At 34.5% G+C, this 12,832-nt stretch overlaps 1 long non-coding RNA gene across 1 annotated transcript in view; it reads left to right on the top strand.

Annotated features, from left to right (window-relative positions):
• LOC308496539 overlaps positions 1–12,832 on the top strand; it is a 234,324-nt gene that overhangs the window by 14,061 nt on the left and 207,431 nt on the right. The window contains exon 2 of the long non-coding RNA XR_013993198.1: positions 2,710–2,802. This is a non-coding gene — a long non-coding RNA (uncharacterized lncRNA). The remainder of the gene's footprint in view (positions 1–2,709; positions 2,803–12,832) is intronic.

The following is a 12,832-nucleotide window of genomic DNA, read 5'->3' as shown; positions in this document are numbered from 1 at the left end:
GATTTAATTGACATGTTCATGGGGTTGAAGTGAAGATTAAATGATTTAACAAATGAAATGTGTTTAGAAGGTTTCTAACACATAGGAAGTGTCATGTGTACTTTACCTACTATCTTTATTTCCAGTGGAAGATTTGGTTTAGTTTCCGCTGCATTTGTTCAGTTTATACTTTTACGTACCGGTCCTTTCAAGAGTATTCTTGAAGAGTTCTCAGCATTATTATTAATAATAATTATTGTTATTATTCTGCAGACTATATCTACTAATTGCTTATTGCTCAAGAAACAGTTTCTGTAATGATTATTATTATTGTTGTTGTTATTATTTCTTGTCCAACAACCATGCCCCCTTAACTTTTAAATAGCATCTGGTTTTCTTTTGGGGAATTCTCTCATTAACTTTAGGTACAATCTGTCAGTACAAGTGCTTTCTTTTCCTCCTCAAGCTTAATCTGGCACTCCTGAAATGGAGAATTTGTGTAGTGGGCAGAGTGACACATAAACTGAAAATGGTTGGACCTGTTCGTTCCAGCTGTAGCGAACCTGGACGAACTTCTCAAGTAGTTCCATGTAACTTAGATTCTGTAAAAGCTACTGATTGCTACTTGAGTTTTCCTCTTAGTTCTGAATGCTCCCCCTATATCCATCCAATCCATTATGTTCTTATATACTTGAGCTGGCCCGAGAAAATTTCTTTTACTCAAATGTGATGAATCCTATCTGATACAGATTCCTTCCCCGTGTGTTAGTGCTGCAACCCTGCTCTCTGCCCATACGTTCTGGGCAGACCCTGGTGTTTTGCTCTGCTGTGTTCTGTGTGCTCTGCCCAGCTGCCTCTGTGTTCTTTCCCACTACTGCCATTGTAAGCATATTTCATTCTAGTGCATTTGGCAGAAAGAATCGTTTCTTGATTAGTATCTGAGTTGAAAATGGTTTCTCAGTTGAGAAAAAAATATCTAAGCTGTAGCAGACTTGTTCATAATGGCATGTTATTTCCTCAGCGCCTTCTAAGGGAAGCTGCTGTGGTCTTTGCTAGCTAATGAGTGCGTCTGTTCTGGTCACGTACCATGTAACCGAACCATCTGGCTGATACTTATTAGACTAGAGATGTACACCTACCCCAAGATAGCAAGTCCGTGTTTCAGCATGGCAGGAACTTAGGACTTACACAGCCTGGCTCAAAAAAATGTAAAGAAAGCCAATCAGATCCATCGCTGAGGAATTTAGAATGGGGCAACAGACCTGCCGAAGGCAGTTAACCTTAGGGATATGTATCACAGTGACAAATGAAGAGTCATTGTGTAGGGAGAGCTGAAGTCTTCACTGGAGACTTGTGAAAGTTGAAGCAGAAAGGACCCCTGGAAGAGTGGCAGATGAATGAAGTAATCTAGCATAAAAAAGCAGAAATGCATGAAAACCTGATCAAGACAGGGAGACAGGGAGACTGGCTACTAATGGCTTTCCTGGTGTAGTTCTGGCGAGGCCTGACTATTTAGCACTGCTGCTGTCAAATTTTGAGGACATTTATATATCCTCAAAATAGCATATCCACACTTTTCTCTATGATTCGTGAGGTGAAATCTTTCCTGCTTAAAGCAGATATTATGACACTTCCTATGTAACACCGGTAATCCTACTCTTTGGCAATAGACCAGGATTATTTCTGTTAAATAGCATAGAGATTCCCTTGTTACATTTCTTGTTTTTTATTAAATTATTGGCTTTGCGTATGCTACCCCTTCTTCCCAGGTTGCCTTTTCAACTTACTGTCAAGCTGGTCGTGACCTATAAAAAGACCCACCACACCATTAGTCTGTCCCTATTGTCAGTGTAGCCCACCAACTCTATGTGATTCATTCAGCAGTGCCATGGTTCAATCAGAAGTTTAAAGCTCTTTAATTTTTCCCTTAAGTTTTCGATGGAATTGGGACTGTTGCTTCATTCAGATGTCATGTAACTATCCCCTCTCCTTTTGTAAATGCCAATTCCTTTTGAAAAACGATGTGGAAAATCTTTTAGGAGTTTCTTGGAATCATGCTGTTACAATAGTACAATGACTTTTATAAACTCTAGTTACTCAGGTAGCATTGCATGGTGGCCAGCACCATGAGGTTCTGGAGTTATAGTTGGTTTGACCTCAGCTTTTACAACTCACCAGTTGTTGCTTTGGTTTACTTTCTTAATTTCTCTGATCTTCATATTTAAAATGGTGATAATCATAGAACCTGTGTAATCACTCAGAGGGGATAATCTATAATAATAAATATTCTAACTACAGTGGATGAAAAAAAACACAGGAATTTATTTTTCATTCACTTAATACCATGTTTCTCTGAAAATAAGAAAACAGGTTTTGTATTAATTTTTGCTCCATTAGGGCTTATTTTCAGGGAATGTCTTATTTTTTTATGTATAACAATCTACATTTATTCAAATACAGTCATGTCATCTTCTCCTGGAACATCGTCATAAGGTACTAAATGTATCCATCTGGCTGAGATCTTAACTGGGGTTTATTTTCAGGGTAGGTCTTATTTTTGGGGAAACACAGTAGTCTAAAGGTATTTAGAGTAGGAAAATTGGCCTTGTAATCCTCACACCCAGCTGCAACATGTGGGTCCAAGGTTGTTGCTAAAATTTTCACCATCTTCATCTAGCAAAAAGGAGAAAAGGATGAGGGGATCGTATGATAATTTTTGTTTCTTTACAGGAAATACCTGGGAATCGCTCATATATTATATCATTATCCTTTGCTGAAGGGTCACCTTTAGCTACAAGGCATGTGGAGAAATGCGTTCTTTGGGTGAGTACCCATGTGCCCAGCTTCACGACTGGGGAAGATGAGAAGAATGGCTAGTACGGTCATTTAGTTTTCTGCCACAGTGCTCATAAAGTTGTGATGACGTTTACATTAGTTAATATAACTAAATTATTCAAAAATAAGTTAGCACTCAGAAAATGGAGTGATAAATCATATACAGATTCCCAGTTACACGTCAATTCATTTACAAAAAAATTTGCCTTCTTTGAGAAGAAAATAGAAGTTTTTTTCTAAACAAATCACAAAAACAATATAACATGTTATTTAACCCAGGGATACTAATCTTGATAGTATTGACATGGAGGGCCAGATAATTCTTTGTTTTGGGGGACTATCCTGTGCATTGCAGCATGTTTATTGGACGACATCCAACAGATGCCAATTGCACCTTTACTCATAATTTCCAAAACCAAATATGTCTCTAGACCATGTTAAGTATTCCCTCTGGTGGACGTTTGAGAATCACTGGTCTAATCTCATCAACTGTGTCATGATTGTTAATGCATATGTTGATTTTAATTAGCCTTCTGAAAAAAATTAAGAGTATCTTTACCATTTATGTCAATGAATTAGTAAATAACATTCATGGTAGCTAATTAATGAGGATAGTTTAAAAATTTGCTGTGTCAAGATACATATTCTCCTGGATTTTCTGGAGTTTTTCATGTGTTCCTTGAGTTAAAAATGATCATGGTTCTCTGTTTTCAGCTAATGTGAACTTTTTTGGCTCCTCCTAAATCTGTAACTGCATTCTTGAATTTGCAAGAAGTTTTCTCCACAATATATACCACAAAACGGCCACCAGTGTGTGATTTTATGTTCTTTAGAGATCAGTATGGAAGGCTGATGGGTAAATGATGGGAGTTTGAAAGGGACATTTGGGAAAATATTATGTGAAAATGCCATTGAAAATCCCTCAAAGTAACAACATACGTTTTTCAAATTGCCAATTAAGGCTAAAGGAATTGTGAATCCTCAGTGGATAGAAAAAAATTTGTACAGCTTGACTGATCTGTAGTTGTTTCTTTAGAAAAGTTAATGCATCTTTCCCATGATAATGTTCTAAATTATGCTGTGTAGGTGGAACTGGGTTAAGACTAAGAATCCCAAGCATTTTATCTACAAAATTTACGTGGCCTTATGAAATAATACATTTTTTGAGTAGAATTATTGTAATCTCCTGGCATAAAGCATGAGAAACTCAGAAAAGGTCAAAGATAAAAATGACTAAATTTCATTCCCCTCCCCCAATGAACTATAGTTAATATTTTGATGGATGTCCTTCTAGTTGTCATCCCCTTATCCTCTTCCTCTTTAGATGCAGATGCTTCCAATTTATGTCATCATAAAATAATGGTCATTTTATCATCTTTCCCTATATAAGACTAATTCTTTTTCTTACCTATTACATCATCTGGAATTACCAAAAATTGTAAATGTAGAGAATAATTGTAATAGTAGTAGTAATGGAAATAGTGGTATCTTAATCTTGTGTCTGACTTTATTGGAAATATTTCTGTCATAATCAAATGTGACATTAGCTATTGTTTCAGAAAATATTGTTTTGTATTTATTTTGTCTAGATATGCCTTACTATATTAAATATTTGTATACTTATTGATTATTAAGGTTGTATAAGTGGATACTGAATTTAACCACATGCTTTGATTCCTATTAACATCCTCTTTTTTTTTACCTTATTTTTGATGTAATAGATTATATCAGCAGATTTTATCATATTCTATTACTGGAATTAACTATACTTGGCTATTGTATGTGGTTATTCTCAGATAGTAGTGGATTTCCTGTATTCTTTAAGATTTACTCTATGTATAATTGAGAGGCTTGTGTCGTATTTTAAATAACATAATTTTTTCAGAACCCTTTTCTGACAGTTAAAATAGTTTAAGAAATGGTCACAAATTAATATTACCCATTATCATTTAGATACTCTGATTAAATCCTTTAGTCAGAAATTTGTTTTACATATGTAAACTTAGTATTTCCTAATTATGCTTAACTAGAAACTGCAAATTTCCCCAATAAATATGTAATATAATCCCAGATAACTAGAATTCTGTAGAACTCACCTTGGGGAACATTGGTTTGCTCTTCTTCTTGTTGAGGATACCTTGAATGATTCTAAGTTTTTTAAGAAAAGAAATGAAATAGTTTCATCTGTTTCTATGTGCCTCACAGATTTAAAAAGCACTGTAATTATTGACTCATTTAACTTGCTGCCAAATATATGTTAAGAAGAACAGTTTTCCGTTGAAGAACATTGCAGGCACTTTCCTGGTTATAGCTCTAATTCAGTTTTCTCATCTTTCCTGAATAAGTTCTGATTTGTATATTTCTCCAAAAGTAATTTTTCTTTGGAAAAAATTTACTAATACGGAGCTCTATTAATATTCTTCTATAATTAAGAAGAAAAACTCTGTAATGATATCTTTTTTTCAAAGGCCTACTACAATGTTTGTCATTTATTATTTCTTAATCTTGTTAGGTGTTTATCAATTTTATTAGTCTTTCTGATGAACAAGCTCTCTTGATTCTACTTTTTCAATTCTACTGTTATTCTGCTCTATAATTTATTAATTTTTGTTTTTAATTATTTCAAGTTGTTTTGTTCTTTCCTACTTTTAGTTGAATTTCCTGAATTTAGTTGAATCTGATTGTATTTTGATTGTCTTCCTTATCCTTACTCTTTTAGGGACTTTATTATCAATTAGTCCTATGTCCTGGTGATTTCAAGTTTATAAGGAAATGGATAATAATAACAAAAAAGATTGAATAGCTCACCTTAGATCATTCTAATTACTGTAGTAGCTTCTTAAAATTCTTCTGTGGCATAATTATTTATAGAAATGTGAACCTTTCATATCTATTCCTTTATTTTTTGTTCTATTTGTTTCACAAGTGCTTGGCATATTGTTTTCAAAGATCAAAGGTGGCTACAATTTAGTCCCTTAGTAATGTGACTTTACCATTCTTTTTTTTTTTTTTTTTTTTAGACATGAAGTTTGTCTTCCCCTTGATCTGTGCTGGTTTTGTAACCTGCTATGACCAATGGCATGAAACAGATGTGACATTGTGTAACTTCTGGCCCTAAGTCTTAAGACATCTTGAGACTTCCATTTTCACCCTTGGAAAGATGCTTAGCCTATAGACTACCAAATGGTAAAACTAGACTAAGACTACCAAGTACAGAGGCAGGTTATGTGGGGAACAACTGCCAGCATCACATTCCCAGATATGTTAGTGTGCCTGTCTCCTATTAATCATGCTTGAATTCCTGACCCACAGAATGGTGAGCAATAAAATGACTGTTGTTTTCAACCACTAAGATGTTGCTTTCAACCTTAAGGGCATGATGCTAAGTGAAATAAGTGCAGCATTAGATAGTGGGACTATCTTTTTTTCTTCTGGACATTATGCTCTCTTTCAGAGCAGGAACTATGTCCTGTATATTTTTTGGTGTCTCTCCACAGAGCAATGTACTGACTGTACAATAACTGTAACTGAGTAAATTAATTCTATTTCATATACCCGAGGAAAATTTCTCAAGATTAGGTTGACAGAGTTCAGTGTTTTGGAAAAGCACAGCCAGATAGTATACAAATGAAAATGTGACTACTACACAACTCCATATTTTCTCTCAGAAAAATACCACAAATTAAGGAAACAAATATTAAATGACAGCTATAGTAAAATGTGATATCAATATACTAAACACAATCTGTGGTCTTTTATCAGAGGACAAAAATAAAAGCTAACCTCTGAGTAAAGTATAATATTTCAAAGCAGATGTGTACATCATTAAAGATTTTACTGTTTGGAGTTCTCCCTCTCTCTGTCCCTCCCTTCCTTCTTCCTTCCCTTCTTCCTTCCTTCTTTCCTTTTTTCCTTATAGTGGATGGGCTAATATATATAAGAGAAAAAAGATCCAAAGTGCCAAAATGGATTTTTGGCCATGTTCTTTCAAGCAACTAAATTCAATGTTTTGATTGGTTGGAAATCACTTCCTATCTCTTACTGTCACCTCTGACAGCTACACATGGGAAGTTGTGTCTTTACTTATCTATTTTTATTTCTTCCATTAGTGTCTAAATAACAGCTGCTTGTACTGAATTACGGTAGGGATTGTTTCTCCTTCTTTCAAAAGAAAGTCATTCATTAGGGCGCCTTACCTTTACTAAGAGACATGTTCTCAGCTTCATGATGGCTGGCAGCCAGAGAAGCAATTTCCTTTCCTTTAAAAGGGGTTGGAAAGCATCTGATTATATCGGGAAGAGGTATTTCAGTTTTCAAGGTGAAAGAACACTTGCTTCTTTTATAGATAATGAAAGAAATAAGATACATTAGTGAAAAGCAGAGGATATACCAATTAAAAATATCCAGGAAGGGTGGGATGTAGTCTCTCCACATGTTATCTCAATGTAAATTAGCAGAGCCGGGTAACAATACCAGATTTTTCCTTTATGACTTAAATAGCTCAGCTTTTAAAACAGGTTTCCTTGAACATACTTTCTATAACAGAACAACCGATAGTAAAATATTTACTAATTATGAAGTTTTAAATTTTGTTTCCCTGTGTCAGACTAACATTAAATGCCTGGAACAGGAGTTACAACTCTGGGAAAAAAACCCACAAAAAAAACAAAAACAAACAACCCCCACCTTTCTATCTAACTCATTTTACCCTGGCCTTTAGAATTTTAAGAGAAAGAAAATATGGAGGTTCCTGGAACTAATAGATATGAGAATAATAGCTATTGAAATTATCTTCATTATTGTGACTTTCAGATAAAACAACATAAATGAAAAAATGCCCAGCCCCCACAAGGTATTCAATTGATATTTGTTGTCTACCTTTTTCCACATATCCTCTAAACCAACACTGTTCAATAGAAATATAATGTGAACCACAAATATGAGGCACCTATGTAATTTTAAATTTTCTAGTAGACACATTTAAAAAAAGCAAAAAGAAACCTGCAACATTAGTTTTAATAATATATTTCATTTAACATGATATAGCCAAATGATATAATTTTAATATGTAACCAATATATACATTATTAATGAGATATTTTATATTCTTTTTTTAAAAAAAATACTGGGTCTTCAAGATCTCTTATGTACAAATTTTACATACAGCATATCTCAATTTAGATTAGTCACCTTCCAAGTGCTCAATAACTATATATGTCTCAGGGCCACCATACCAGACGACACAGCTTTATGTTTTCTTTATTCAATTTCTATGTTTATTTCTTCCTCATGTTTGCTTCTAGGACCATGTCTGTAACTTCTGGTGTATCTGGTAAAGTTTTTCTGTGTCTACACTGGGGGAGACACATGAATTCCCCTCTTCCTGCCTGTGCCTTTTTTGTGTGCCATTTTTATAAATTTTCTTCCCTCTTTATTACTGCTTTGTGAGCCAGCTATCTAGCATTTACTTAGGAATGCACCAGCTTTCTATGTGCAGATCATTCACACACCTCCTCTGTTTATTTCTAAGGTCTATCCCCACTTACTTCTCTGAGGAAGCTAGTTGACATTTTGCAAATCAAAATCTTTGAGGCTCAGTTTTGATTTGTGGAACAAAGGGGTGTTAATTAGATAATTTTAAAGGTCTTCCATACCTTTCCTATTCTGACTCTAGGGCTCTTCATGTTAACGGTGCAGACTCAGCATTGTGAAGGTGGCTGCTCACTCAGTGTCCAGATTCCCCATCACAGTCATTTCTAAAAGCACGCAATATCCTAAGCAAAGATGCTCTTTTACATAATGTATTGCGTCAATTATTCCTTCATCATGTATCACCTATATCTAGACCCTAATCATCTCTCCAGATATTTTATAGGTGTTATTCCATTCCTCATGATGTCTCTCTCTAGTGTTGGTTTAAGTTTGTTTGATTTATCACATGTGTAACTTTGACTATATATTTATGGGGATAAACCAACAGGAGAGGCCCTAAGTTTCTATGTGTGAGAGAATATGAACTAGACATTGGGGAATTAAGGTCCCAAATTCAAAACTGAAATTTAATATCAGTCTAAATGTGAGCAGTAAAAGTTGGTCTGATCTAGAAAATTTCAAAGAAGCTAGAATGCAGGAATATGTTAGTTAAGAATTTAATATGTTTTATTTTTACCATCAAATGGATTTTGTACCTCTATGGTGCAAATTATGAAACTCTCTGATAATGAAGTAGTTTAAATGCCATAAAATTTGAATTTTATAAACTATGATTTAAGTCCAGTATGTGAAATTTATATAGCCATTTGTGATCATGGGATATTTTAAAAATATGCCATATAGTGCCAGCACAGTCAGGCCCCATGAAGAAATGGAATATCATTTACCCTGTCCAGTATATAGTATATAGCAGCCCTTTCAGGACCGATGATATTACTTATTATCCCACAGCAAATCATCAGCTTGCCATTCCCAGAAGGTCCTTCTCTTCTAGCTACTCCACAGTGCTCATGGTTCAGTGCTCTCTACTGCTTTCCTTGTTACTACTATAACTGTATCTGCTTCTGTTAATTTGGTCTTATTGAAAACATCCAGAGTTGGTCTATATATTACACATTCATTATAGAACAACTTTCCTACTTAGTGTTCTCCAGACTGAAATGTAAGGAGACAGCTTCTTTTATTTATGTCTAACCTAGAAATGGCTTATCATTTAGCCATTCAATTGTTATAGGGTTTTACTGTCACGTAACTTCAAGCATAGCAACTTCCATGCAAAGAACTATCTAGAGCTGCTTTTCCTAATTCATTTTTGGGTATGTAGCAGATACTTGAGGCTTTATGAGTTTCGTAGGGAAAGCACCTACTGTCCTCGAGAAACTGAAACACTGGTACTATAAAACAAATAGTACATAGGGGCTAAAGGAGCTCATAGTCTGTCCTAAAGTTGCTCACAGTCCAATGTAGAAATGCAGATTATTTATTTATTTATTTATTTGCTAAAAATGTGGTTATGCAGAGAGATAAGAGGAGATGCAATGAAGAAGTGGTTAAATTTGGTTGGAGTATTCAAGAAGGCTTCATAGGAAAGTTGATTTTGAAAAAGTGTCTTAATTGTAGATGTTTCCAGGTAAGTGTGGAGATAGGGAAGGAAAGGGGAAGGTAATTCTAGAACGATGATGTAATTTGAATGAAAGTACAGACATGTAATACAGAAACTGGAAGAAATGTATTATGTTAAAGTGTATAATGCAAGGGTGGTACAGCAAGAGATAAGTGGGGTACGTACCTGGGGGCCTGATCAATGAAGGCCATATGCCGATGGGTTTGGGCTTTATCCTATAGCTAATGACGAGCGATTGAAAGGTTTCAAGCCGTTGAGTAAAATGACAAGATTTATATTTTAAGTTAGATAACGCTGATAGCAGTATAGAAGATGAATTAAAGATGCAAGAGACCTGAGGAATAATACTTAGAGTGGGGTTATTACCTCTGTCTGTGAAAGTGCTGATGAGGTGAGGCTTTGAAAAAGAAAGCAATAGATGGAAAAAAGGGATCAAACAAGGAAAAGGAGAAGAATTAACAATATACAAGTATAGGTGACTGATGTGGGGCTAAGGATAAAAGAGGAGACTAGAATCATTCCCAAGTTTTGTCTTCTAATTTTATGTGAATCATGGTGATTTTGAACCACTATTCAAAGGTAACTCAGAAGAAAAAGAGATTTGGGAAAATTCTATATACAATACTTGTCATTTCAAGAGCTCCAACCAAGGAGGTATGGTAGCTGTTGGGGCACCTATTTTAGCTAAAGTTATAAAGAAGAATGTCGGAGAATGTCTAGAGAGAAGAAAAGACCCAAACAAAGCTGTCTCCATATGTAAAAGTCTCCAAAAGCAAGAGTCTCGATACTGTTTTCCATATGTGGAATCTGAAAACAAAACTAACAAACAAAACAAAACAAAAACTGACACATCGACCAAAGTGATGGTTACCAGAAGGGATGGAGTGAGGATGAATGAAAAAGGTGAAAGGGAATATGGTTAATAATATTGCGATGAGTTTGCATGGTGACAGATGATCACTAGAATTTGTGGGGTGATCACATTGTAAGGTATAAAAATGTCAAATCACTATATTGTACACCTGAATGTAATATAATTAATATAGTATTGTATACCTACTATATTTAAAATAAGACAAAGTTGTAGGGACTCCAAACTTTAAGAAGTCAGCAAGCAGAAGAGACTGAGGAATATTTAGAGAGGTTGGTGGAGAACCAAGAGACAGTAGGATAGAGTTTAACAGTGACAAGGAGTGTACATAGGTCAAATGAAATAAGGACTAAAACAACCCATTAGAAAATAGTGACATTTACTGGAATATTTATAGGGCAGTGGGAAGGATAGAAACTTGTTTCACGTCATTTGAAAAAGTAAATGTGAGACAGTGGAGACAGAGATTTCAGCTCATTCTTTTGGGGACACTTTAAAGGGGAAAGGTTAGCATAACGTGCTGTAGGAATCAATGGAGATGGTGAGAGAGGGTCTGCTTTTCTTGATCACTCAATCTATAAATGGGGGGAGCCGTACTTAGCATATTTATAGCCCATAAATTAGGAACTGAAACCAGGAGGAAAAAATTATGCAGAAAAAGGATATAACTGTTGGACCAATTCATATCAAGAGTAAAACTTGGAGAAAAAAAGAGTAAAAATTAGCTTTGAGGAGGAGAAAATCTAAACAACTTCCTTTAATATTCATGACAGGTGACATTAATGCAAACTCTTTCTAAAAATGCAACATGATCAATGCAAACTCTTTCTAAAAATCTGAGCCTCTTTAAGGTAGCAGTTTCTGAGACCATTACATGAGATGATATGTGCAAAAATGCTCAACATATGATGTAATTATTGCTGATTCATCTATTTGCTTAAAACCTTACAATTTTCTCTTTTCAATACTTGTATCTTGTAATTTTTTCCCCCAAATTATTTTTGGCATCAGAAAATTCCCTCTGAAAAAACCATTAGCATAGCTTCTCATTTCCATTACTACCAGTGCCCGGTACTTCAACAACTTCAGCCTTTAATGGTCACAGATCTGGTTAATTTTAAGTTGGAGCTTCTTTCTTTAAGCCCAGAACTTGCTCCCAGGTTGTTCCAATATGCCATATCATTTCTTTAAAAAACTCAAAGCTTAACATCCAATAAAACTATTTCCTAAAATTACTTTAAAAATAAATATAGTAATAAGTAGGGAAGTAAAATAAATAAATGTATAATTTTCATAATAATTGTATTCCAATATTTATACAAGGTTTTTTTTTAATGTAAAGCATCTATTCTCCTCTCCTTTTTTCTACCTCTCCCAATCAATTTCAAATCTTTTATCTATTTCTTTGGTATTTACCTATAATTTCTGGAAAATAGTCTTAACCTACTTTAATAATATAGGTATACTTTTCCAGTTTTAGACATTATGTATTCACTTACTACAGTGAAAGATGAATTATAGCTCCAATCTTCTGCATTTCATTATCCCATTTTTCCAATATGTTCATTTTTGTTTGTTTGGTCAATAATCAGTTTTTACATTATTGTGAGTGTATAAATATTTTTCACAGCTAACCCATATAAGTTATTATGTTTATATTAGGCATTTCTTATGAATTCTATCTGCTTAAAGATGTTCTTCTTGGAGAGTTTTCTCCTACTGATCTCCTCTGGAATTACTGCTTTCTTGGTCCTTTGTATAACTTTTTTTTTTTTTTTTTTTGGTGGGGGGTATCTTCCTTCCCAATCATCCTAGGAATTCCCATTGTATTTCACCTGAAATTGAATCTCCTGTGTGTAGCTTCATGTTTTTCTTTTTCTTGGTTTACACTCTCATTTTAGTGACATGTCTTCTACTAGTTTCTTGAGAAAAAGCTCATGGTAGATCAAGTTTGTGATACTGTATAAACATGAAATGTCTTTATTCTACTTTCACACTTTATTCCATTTGGCTGCTGTAAAAATATAGGC

This window comes from Rhinolophus hipposideros (assembly GCF_964194185.1).
Source record: "Rhinolophus hipposideros genome assembly, chromosome: 4".
Classification (NCBI taxonomy): Eukaryota; Metazoa; Chordata; class Mammalia; order Chiroptera; family Rhinolophidae; genus Rhinolophus; species Rhinolophus hipposideros.
Note: the sequence above shows the minus strand (reverse complement) of the source record. Positions and strands in the feature narration are given on the sequence as shown.